Source organism: Schistocerca serialis, chromosome 2, assembly GCF_023864345.2.
Source record: "Schistocerca serialis cubense isolate TAMUIC-IGC-003099 chromosome 2, iqSchSeri2.2, whole genome shotgun sequence".
In the NCBI taxonomy this organism is placed as follows: domain Eukaryota; kingdom Metazoa; phylum Arthropoda; class Insecta; order Orthoptera; family Acrididae; genus Schistocerca; species Schistocerca serialis.
Genome location: NC_064639.1, coordinates 218,464,480 through 218,475,552, shown reverse-complemented (window position 1 = coordinate 218,475,552; position 11,073 = coordinate 218,464,480).

Genomic DNA, 11,073 nt, shown 5'->3' with positions numbered 1-11,073 from the left:
TTTGAAATGAATAAGAAAACTATTTCAAACCTCTGATGCTCTGTATCTTGATCTCAAATATACTTCAGTTACGTCGTTCTTCACAGGACGCCTCAGTTGTGTCGGGGAAGCACACTCACTAACTGTTCAGCTCAAGATTAGTGAGTATGTAGTGACTTAAGAAAAACCGAGCCAGACTAGGACTCGATTCCAAGCTGTCTGCTTTTCGTGAGCAGTTGCAGTAGCTGATGTGTATTCCATCCAGTCTCCAGTGCCGTCACAGTCTTTTTACTGCCACTGACATTTCCACCTATGACATCAGAAGAATCACAAGTTGCTCTTCATCTTGGGATAGGGAAACTTAAAGAACGAATAAACTACGTAATTAAAAGTATCCAGACACCAGTATGTAATGAGGAACTGACCACTAGATATCACGAGTGGTAAACATGCTAGTATAAAAGGAGGCGGCGAGTATCGTGTTGTCAGTAGAGAAGCATCAACAGCAGAAAGGGCCGATCAGGAGACACCAGTGATTCTAACGTGGACCTGTCATTGCTAGTAACCTGAGCAACACGTTCATCAGGGTCATTTCAACCCTTCCAAATCTGTCCAGCTCAACTGTTCGCGATGTGATTGTGAAGTGGAAACGGGAAGGAACAACCACACCTAAACCAAGACCGAGAAGAAACTGTCGGGCAGGGACAGTTGCGCATTGCGGGGGATGGTTGTAAAATATCGCATGAAATCAACAGAAGGAATCAATCGTGAGTTCGAAAGTGTTGCCAGCAGTCCAAGCTAGTACAATGACCGTGCGTAGGGAGTTAACCAGTTTCGCCCCAAGAAGGTTTGCCATTGAACTCTTTTACGAACTCCTGTTTAAATCTTATGTTTGGAGTGTAGATAAACCATAAATAACAACTTTCATTATTGTAACAATATATTTAGTACAAAAAATGAGACAGTGAGAACGGGAGTGTACAGGTACAGTGCATATAACACTGTGAGAAACGAATGTAAATTTTTGATGTTTATGTTTATTATTCTCACTACATATTTTATACAGCTCATTCACAGATTATACAAAATGTGGATGTATAACCAAATAAGGAATAAACAAGATTACACTGTCTTTTAGTGAGTTCAGTTTCTACTTCAGTTTCTATGAAACAATTTGCATGCATAGGAATTTTACATTTCTTACATTGTTTTGTTGTGCCCTTTTGCACTGGCCACATCTTAGTTGTTTACCTAATGGTACAATCAGATGATCCTGTCCATCGTAGCGTACATCATTGAGCACCCTTTTATGTAAGGCTTTTGGATTTCGCGCTGGATGGGCAGGTGACTGTCATGAGATGTACTTTTGATAGTAGCAGTTGACCACATACCTTGTGAAGCCAAGAAGATCGAGTGCATTGCCCTTATACTGTATTGTTTATCTATACAGCAACCAAGCATTGTTTATTGATGCGTTTAGAGGAAAAGCAAGAAGTTGGTAGTACCATTTCTTCGTTCTGAAATTAATCCTGTATTTTCCAGTATTTTCATCAAGTCTGTTCACTCCTACGTAAGTGTTGTAGCTAACAACTGCAGCAGGAGTGATTATATCAATAAACTTTCTCTCACTCCTACTGTATCGTTTGGATTATCCAGTTGGTTGAACTCCACTTCTGTTTGAGGCGATGGTAACAATGTTGTTGTCATAGTAGCGAATCAGAGTCAATCCAGATTTATTATCGGTTACTTGGTCATTTGTTCTTCTCGGAGTTTTTTCCATTTTTGGAAGGTCTTGGAGCGAAGCACCCTCTGTTCTATTTGAGCCAATTGTTCCTGTTCAAGTGCAACTCTTTTCTTTTAGTGCATCCAAGAGTGGTAATTAAGTAAAAAAGTTATCAAAAAAGAAATTGTATGTCTGTTCATTCTCAAATGCAAGTTTTGCTACTGGGTCTAACACAACTGGACCACCTACACCAAGCTCAAGACTTCTGTTTCCTGTTTCAGCACCCTGGTATGGTTCAGCTTGAACTAGGTACCCTAGTCTTGTGCAAAGACACCAAACTTTATAACCAAACCTTATCTGTTTACCTGCCATATGTTGCTTTATTCCATGTCTACCATAATACGGAATTATGGCAAGCAGGCTTTCGTTATTGAAAGCTCTTAGCCACCTATCATTGAAGAATTTCCAATGGGGCCTGACTTTTGGAAATCTGTCATTTTTGGATAAGCTGTTGTTATCACAGGCATGTACATATTTCACAATTTTTTCAAATCTTCCCCTTGATGTTCCGTCTGACACAGCTACATTATGGCAATCCTCGCTCATTTCCCAGTACATTTTATATCTTGGTAAAGGGTTGTAACCTGTCAGAAGAAATATGGCCAATAATACTCTTATTTCTGCACTTGACACATTGAATGTTGTATCTCCCTGCTGATGAGCGTAAATATTTGTGTAATTGGCTAGCATATGCACAATAATATCATAATAAATTAATTCAGACAGCTGTACTGGTGACATTTATTCTGATGTAGCTCTTCAGGCTTTTCCGGCGAGACCTTGACATGTGGAATAAACGGGTCTACTGCCGGATGTTTGGTTCGCTCTGGCACAATATTTCGGCCACGTAACTCGTTGTCTTGTTCAGGTGCTACCTGAGACTGCCGTATTGGAGGATCTTGTCCAGTATTTATGCCCAGAGGGCGCTGGGCGCTCTGTTTGCCATCCGCGCCTGCGTGACGCTGCTTGTAAGGTGTTGTCTCTTGCCCGGTGCTCCCTCGGACGTCTGCGCCCGACTTAGTCGCCATCGGTGGCGACAGCTGCCACGACCACAGACGGTGGACGACCCGGGCGCAGACGTCCGTGGAAGCACCAGAGAAGGGCTCTACGCTACGCAAATTCACATCTGGGCGGCCGCGTAAAAACGATGCGCCACCTGCCGGAATCTGTGTTTGAGGAGCGGGACTCCTGCTACTCTGTGGAGTTCTCCAGTGCTGGGCTGAGAAGGGCCAAAACCTCAGGAGTAGCACCAGGCGGGCGCGGACCGCAAACGGAACGCCCGACACAGCAGGGGCCTCAGACAGCTGCCACATATGGCGAACAGTCGGGCGCGGACGTCTGAGGGAGCACCGGGGAAGAGACAACACCTTACAAGCAGCGCCAGGCGGGCGCGGACGGCAAACAGAGCGTCCAGCGCTCTCTGGGCATTAATACTGGACAAGATCCTCCAATACGGCAGTCTCAGGTAGCACCTGAACAAGGCAACGAGTTACGTGGCCGAAATATTGTGCCAGAGCGACACAAACATCCGGCAGTAGACCCGATTATTCCACATGACATTTATTCTCTCAAAAATTCTGGATGGGTCCATGTCTTCATCTGCACTTCATTTATATCGTTCTGAGTCCATATCCTATCAACCCTCTTTCTTCTGCCGGTAACAGGAATAGTATTTGATGTAGAACATTCCAGACTGAGAACCATCAAGTTGGGTGGCACCAGAAGTTGAACATGATGACTCATTAGACTCCCTAGGACCTATCTATCATACAAAACATCAACTTTCTAGGAACCATAAATAATATCTACATAGTCACAGATAAATAATTTAGAAAAATCTAATAAGCATATATCCTAATCAAAATCTTCAATTCATAGTATTGTCTAATATTTACCTCTTGGGTAACAATTTCCCCATCACAATATTTTGTAACTTTTGCTTCTGCAACAAGTCTTAGATGGTTGCCACTTAGACGATTTATATTACTTTCACACTCGCCACCTGAACCTTCATATGACTCGCATGGGTCATCCTTGGGATTTATTTATAAATCAGAATGAGAAACATCAGTATCCTCTTCCAATAATGCTGTAATTTCATTGTCAGTCGCTGGTCGGGGTGGCCGAACGGTTCTAGGCGCTACAGTCCGGAACCGCGCGACCGCTACGGTCGCAGGTTTGAATCCTGCCTCGGGCATGGATGTGTGTGGTGTCGTTAGGTTAGTTCGGTTTAAGTAGTTCTAGGTTCTAGGAGATTGATGACCTCCGAAGTTAAGTCCCATAGTGCTCAGAGCCATTTGAACCATTTTCATTGGCAGTCAACTAAAATGTAAGTGCTTTACTGTTATTTCAATGCAGCCATTCAATTCCACTGTTCAAAAAAATGGAACACTCAGCTATAATGCATTACAACCCATTGTTGAGAACAGATATGAACAAATAACACACACACATTATGATTTCGTATTCATACGTCATATTTAGAAACTATAACATCGTTATCCACTGTCAAATATAGTAAAACTTACTTACCCTTTCCTTGTAGTCATTTTTGCATAAACAGCAATTACTACAGCACCAACAATGTTGCTATGCAGATGCCAGATGCTCGCACCACAACTGACAGTTTTGAGTACCAAAAAAAAAAAAAAAAAAAAAAAAAAAAAAAAAAAAAAAAAAAAAAAAAAAAAAAAGCATGTAGAAGGCCAGCAGTGTGACAAACTTACCAAAAACCAAAATCCCTGTGAAAAAAAAAATTGCAAATTTTTGTTCCAAAAATGTATCAGTGGGATAAAATGGGTTAAAAAAAAAAAAGACAGAGGTGCAGTGGTGAAGCAACTCCTCAGAAGCCACGAATTTCTATAGCAAATGCTGAGCGACACTTGAGGTGGCGTAAGGAACGACGCCATTGGACAGTGGATGACGGGAAACGGGTGATTTGGAGTGAGGAATCACCCTGTGCCAGTCCGACGGAATGGCGAATGCCTATAGTCTGTTCATCATAAAAATAAACCTGATGTAAACATTACGCCATGTATTCTTCTGCGTTTGCTTGAATCTCATTGGATTTTGTTTCACGTGGAGCGGAAGCCTAGTTGTGACCCGTGCAGTCAAGTACGATCATAAGGATACGTTTTATGCTGTGTTACACGCACTTAGACAGAGCGATGATGCGGGACAACAGCTTTGCTGGCGCATTATACTTGGAAAGCACTGGCCAGCCAACAGTCCAACTAACCTGCAAAGATGTGAGCAGTTGCAATTCAGATGTAAAAAGAGACAAGCAAAGAAACAATATAGCTTCGAATGTCATTTAATTTTTACAGAGAATTAAATAACATTCGGAAAAACTCCAGCACTACTGCGCGCTTCTTAGGTGACCAGACGGAAAGCATAAAATGCTCTCGTTCTCACCTAACATAGTATTCTAATTACAAACAAGAGTCAAAATTCCTAACTCTAACACAGGGTAACTTTTCTGAGCGAGCTATGTGTGATGCAAAAGCATAGTACAGGGATTTCACCGTACTGTTGAATGCTGAGGCCACTAAAGTTATTAATTACAGTCAGTCGTCAGGTAATCTCTTAGCTCCTTCCTTATCCGAATCCGAGAAATACATTTCAGTTCCCGAACCGTCGTCTGCTACGTTGATAACGAGTCGATCAACAACCGAATGCACGAAGCCAATCAGGTGCCGCATTTTCTCCTATTCTTTCATGAGCCGCACGCGGTATCCGCGTGGTCTACGTCGCCTTGCCACGGTTCGCGCGGTGCCCCCTCGTGGGAGGTTCGCTTCCTACTTCGGGCATGGGTATGTGTGTTGTCCTTAATGTAAGTTAGTTCAAGTTAGATTAAGTAGTGTATAAGCCTAGGTAGAGACCGATGACCTCAGCAGTTTGGTCCCACAGGAACTTACCACCCCCCATTAAGACGTGCCGTTCTATATCCCGCCAGCGTTCGGCAGTGACATGTGAAAAAACTGTGTGCGTCAGATTCAGTACGTCTGGCAGCTTAACAGTCCTGTTATTTCTCGGCCAAATTCCTTAACTTGGCTCCAATCACTTCATATTGTAATGGTACAATAGCGAATGCAAAAGTGCAGCATTTGTATGGTGTGCTCGATGCTCTGAAAGTGATTGTTTTTCATGTTTCTACAACCCTTATCTACATTGTGGTAGAAAACAATGGACATACTCCAAATAAAGAGTATTTGGTTTTCCATTTTTGCTTTAAGAATTAAATTGTTATGTTTTCTTAGTTTAAGCATCCTTTATTAACGCTCTTTCATAAAATACTGTAAATTAAGAATTCATATTTGAATTTAGAACAGAAATTTCGAATGTAGAATGTAATTAGAAACAGTAAGACGTGCATTAATCAGAAAAAATGATGATTAATTTTACAATTACGAGGTGTAGGTATTTATAATTGAACGAGAAAAAAAACATGACTGAAGCGAGACTCGAACCAGTGATCCATGAAACTGCTACTCTGCTAACTCCGCTATGCATCCAACGAGTATGTATGCCTCAGTTGTATCTAATTAACACCCTCAGAAAACTTCAAAGATGATCATCTCTGTAAATTTATGAAAAACTTTAAGAACAGCCTCTTTCTCGGCACTTTTTAACCGTGTTCCACACGCGTGTTTCACTACGGAACAGAAAGAAGCAGACTCATCCATTTTCATACTGCGTATTAATAGCGCGACGATCAGAGCACAGCAGTGCAGAGGCTGTGACTGTACACGATTTTTGAAATAAAAACAACATAGCTAAAGCGTGATTGTTCATACATTTCAGTATCTGAAAGTTTCATTTAATGTGACTTAGTAATAATACATCTTATACATAAGTAGGACCTACTTCCAAGAGTGTAACAACAGGAGTGTAAGTGTGCTACTTACATCAGGTTTATCCTTATGACGAACGGAGTATAGAAAACCTTACCTGGCATCATTTACAGTGTCAACAGTGAAGTGCGGAGGTGGTGTTAGGGTATGGAGGTGTTTTCCCGTGGTTAGGGTGCTTAAGAGGACGCAAATGCGGACTAATACGAAGACATTTTACAGAACTGTGTAGACCATACAGTAGAAGGACAGCTCGGAAACGATGAGTTGCTGTGTCAGTATGACAATGCACCCTGTCAGAAAGCTGTATTTGTGAGGCAATATTTAATTGATGCGTGAATAGTTCGTCTCCTAACCATTGCCTATTCCATCTGCCTGATGTTTTTCGTTACAAATCTTAAAAGTATTTTCATATCAGTAATAAATTTTCAAAACTATGTGTATGGTCATACAATACCGCCTTTCACGGTCGGTATTTTCTTCACTTACGATGTTAGGAATCTGTATGCAGCTAGCAGAAACTTTTATCCTTTTTAGTCCGAGCTAAAAACATGTAATATAAAAATTTATTTTTATTTAAATAATTATTTTCTGCTTCTTAGCCTTGTGAGCGTGAAATTTCTCAATCGATGTTAAACACTATTTTAAATTTCAGATTGTATGAGAGACATGAGTAACATTTCAGGTTTATTTAAATGTTACTTTTGAATGCATTATGGGAGTGACAGTGATCAATGTGTTACAAATATTTATTATAAAAAAAGTCTTGATCACAATTTATTTACTATGGTGACCAGTTTCGACCACTACTGTGGCCATCTTCAGACCAATGAGTAAGAACCTTTCTGATGGATAATCACTATTATTCTCCAGCAGAAGGAGGTTCTTACTCATTGGTCTGAAGATGACCACAGAAGTGGTCGAAACAGGTCACCATAATAAATAAATTGTGATGAAGACTGTTTTTTATAGTAAATATTTATTTAAATGTATTTTCATCTGATCATATGTAAAGTAATACCTATTAGTAATACAGTAAAGCCATATATTTAATTGATATTTTCTTATAAAATGAAATTAAGAAGTAACTAATTTTGTAAGATTTTAATTTCAATGCTTGCTTTGTACCTGTACCTTTGCCCTTGTATGGATGTGACACACATATTACACACATCTTCCTCTTGGCCCTCTCTCTTTCTGCCTTCTCCTCCCCCTCTTTCTTTCTGTCTCCACCTTCCCCCTCTCTGCATCCATCTCCTCCTCTCTCTGTTCATCTCGTCCCACCTCTCTTTGTTCATCGCCTTCTCCTCCCTCTCTCTGTCCACTGTATCCTCCCCTCAATCTGACTATCTCCCATCCCTCTTTTTCTGCCTATCCACTCCTCCCTCTATCTTTCTGTCCATCTCTTCCTACTCACTCTCTCTCCCTCCTGCTCTTCCTTACCCCTCTCTCTGTCGACCTTCTCATCCCACTCTCTCCGTCCATCGCCTCGTCCCTAAACTCTCTGACGATCCCCACCTCCTCTCCCTCCCTTTCCCCAGCTCCTTCTCTCACCTCCTCCTCCATTCTGCCTCTGTCCACCTAGTCCTCCCCCTCTCACAATCTAATCTCCTCCTCCCCCTTCTACCTGCTCAGCTGTGCCCATCCACAAGTATACCCACTGAAATGCTTTCTGATACTGTCCCGGAGGGGTAACGCAAGAAAAAGTATCAATATTTTAAAAAGTCCCATACTGTCGCGCACATCTCCCTCGGTGGCGTACAGGTCAGCAAGCAGCGTGAACATAGTGCAAGCAGTAAGTGTTGAGGTGGTGGAGGTGACGGTCTTGGGATTGACTGAATGCCTCCAGAGCGAATCCCCCCAGTTGTCTGCCTACCTGAGGTGGCAGATGGCGGCGATGAGGCTGGCTGTGCAGCGGCCGGCGGCGTCCGCCTCTGCGTCGGCGACCTCTGGTCGAGTGGTGCTGGCCTGCCGCTCCGGCTGCGGGGGTGGCGGGGCGGGCCCGGCGAGGGCGGCGTAGCGGTGCAGCGCCGACAGCGCCTCCCGCGGGTCGCCCCACACCTCCAGGCTGACCGCCAGCTCCAGCAGCGCCTCGCACTCCTGCCGGCGCCAGCCGCGGCCCTTCACGCGCCGCACCGCCACCTTGCTGCTCTCATCACACATAGCACCTTCTTAACTTTAGATATAAAGTCTCTCAGAAGGCCTGCGAGGAAGCAGTAGTGTATGGCATGTTCAGAATCTACACTACTGGTCATTAAAATTGCTACACCACGAAGATGACGTGCTACAGACGCGAAATTTAAGCGACACGAAGAAGATGCTGTGATATGCAAATGATTCGCTTTTCAGAGCATTCACACAAGGCTGGCGCCGGTGGCGACACCTGCAACGTGCTGACATGAGGAAAGTTTCCAACCGATTTCTCACACACAAACAGCAGTCGACCGGCGTTGCCTGGTGAAACGATGTTGAGATGCCTCGTGTAACGAGGAGAAATGCGTACCGTCACGTTTCCGACTTTGATAAAGGTCGGATTGTAGCCTATCGTGATTGCGGTTTATCGTATCGCGACATTGCTGCTCGCGTTGGTCGAGATCCAATGACTGTTAGCAGAATATGGAATCGGTGGGTTCAGGAGGGTAATACGGAACGACGTGCTGGATCCCATCACCAGCAGTCGAGCTGACAGGCATTTTATCTGCATGGCTGGAGCGGATCGTGCAGCCACGTCTCGATCCCCGAGTCAACAGATGGGGACGTTTGCAAGACAACAACCATCTGCACGAACAGTTCGACGATGTTTGCAGCAGCATGGACTACAGCTCGGAAACCATGGCTGCGTTTACCCTTGACGCTGCATCACAGGCAGGAGCGCCTGCGATTGTGTACTCAACGACGAACCTGGGTGCACGAATGGCAAAACGTCATTTTTTTACATGAATCCAGGTTCTGTCTACAGCATCATGATGGTCGAGTCCGTGTTTGGCGGCATCGCGGTGAACGCACATTGGAAGCGTGTGATGGTATGAGGTGCCATTGGTTACACGTTTCTGTCACCTCTTGTTCGCATTGACGGCACTTTCAACAATGGACGTTACATTTCAGATGTGTTACGACCCGTGGCTCTACCATTCATTCGATCCCTGCGAAACCGTACATTTCAGCAGGATAATGCACGACCGCATGTTGCAGGTCCTGTACGGGCCTTTCTGGATACAGAAAATGTCCGACTGCTGCCCTGGCCAGCACATTCTCCAGATCTCTCACCAATTGAAAACGTCTGGTTAACGGTGGCCTAGGAACTGGCTCGTCGCAATACGCCAGTCACTACTCTTGATGAACTGTGGTATCTTGTTGAAGCTGCATGGGCAGCTGTACCTGTACACGCCATCCAAGCTCTGTTTGACTCAGTGCCCAGGCGTATCGAGGCCGTTATTACGGCCAGAGGAGGTTGTTCTGGGTACTGATGTTTCGGGATCTATGCCCCCAAATTGCGTGAAAATGTAATCACAAGTCAGTTGTAGTGTAATATATTTGTCCAATGAATACCCGTTTATCATCGCATTTCTTCTTGGTGTAGCAATTTTAATGGCCAGTAGTGTATATCTACAGGGTGTTCGGAAATTACCGTTACGGACGCCTAGGACTTGTAGAGGGGAGTGAGTACACAATATTTTGAATAGGAACTCATGTCCCGTAAAAACATGTTTGCTAGGTACGTATGCAACATGTTAGTCATGGTGAGGGTGATTGCGCCGTATCGCTGACGACATTTGACGTGGATCCTATCTCTCTGATCTGGTTCGAGCCTCATTCACGTTTCTGTGAGTGTTAGAGCACCGTGGTTGAGTACACGCTTTCAGAACACACCGACATGATCTTTTTGAATAGCGAAGCTCACGCTAATGGGAGAGCTGCTCGTCGCCTTTATCAAGATGGTTCTCAACAACATCTGACTCCATCGGATACCGTTTTCGCCACAATTACGCAACGGCTTCGTGAAAGGGATACCTTCACCTTCAGGAGGCGTGACTGTTGTGTTCCAAGCAGACGCCGGACTCCCGAACTGGAAGAGGCCGCAATGTCTCACATTGAAGAGAACCCACCAATGAGCACGCGAGCAATTTCTTTCGCTATTAACGAATAGAACTGTCAGAAAAGTGATGTACTGGGTCATGACTAATCAATTTCTTGTAAAACTAGTAGCGTTGCCAACATGTTGGCAAATGGTCGTAGCACGGAAACGGAACGTTTCCGGACATGGCTGCCAGTTCAAAATATTATCTACTTATTCCAGTCTACAAGCCCTAGAAGTCCTAAAGGGAGTTTTCGAGTACCCTGGATATCTGCACTCCTCAATGCAAATTAGTTCTTTGCCTGAGGTATTTTTACTGCCACTAAACTTTCCCCCCTTCTCTGTTTCATTCGCGAATGACGCGTAGGAAGAATAACAGTTGTAAT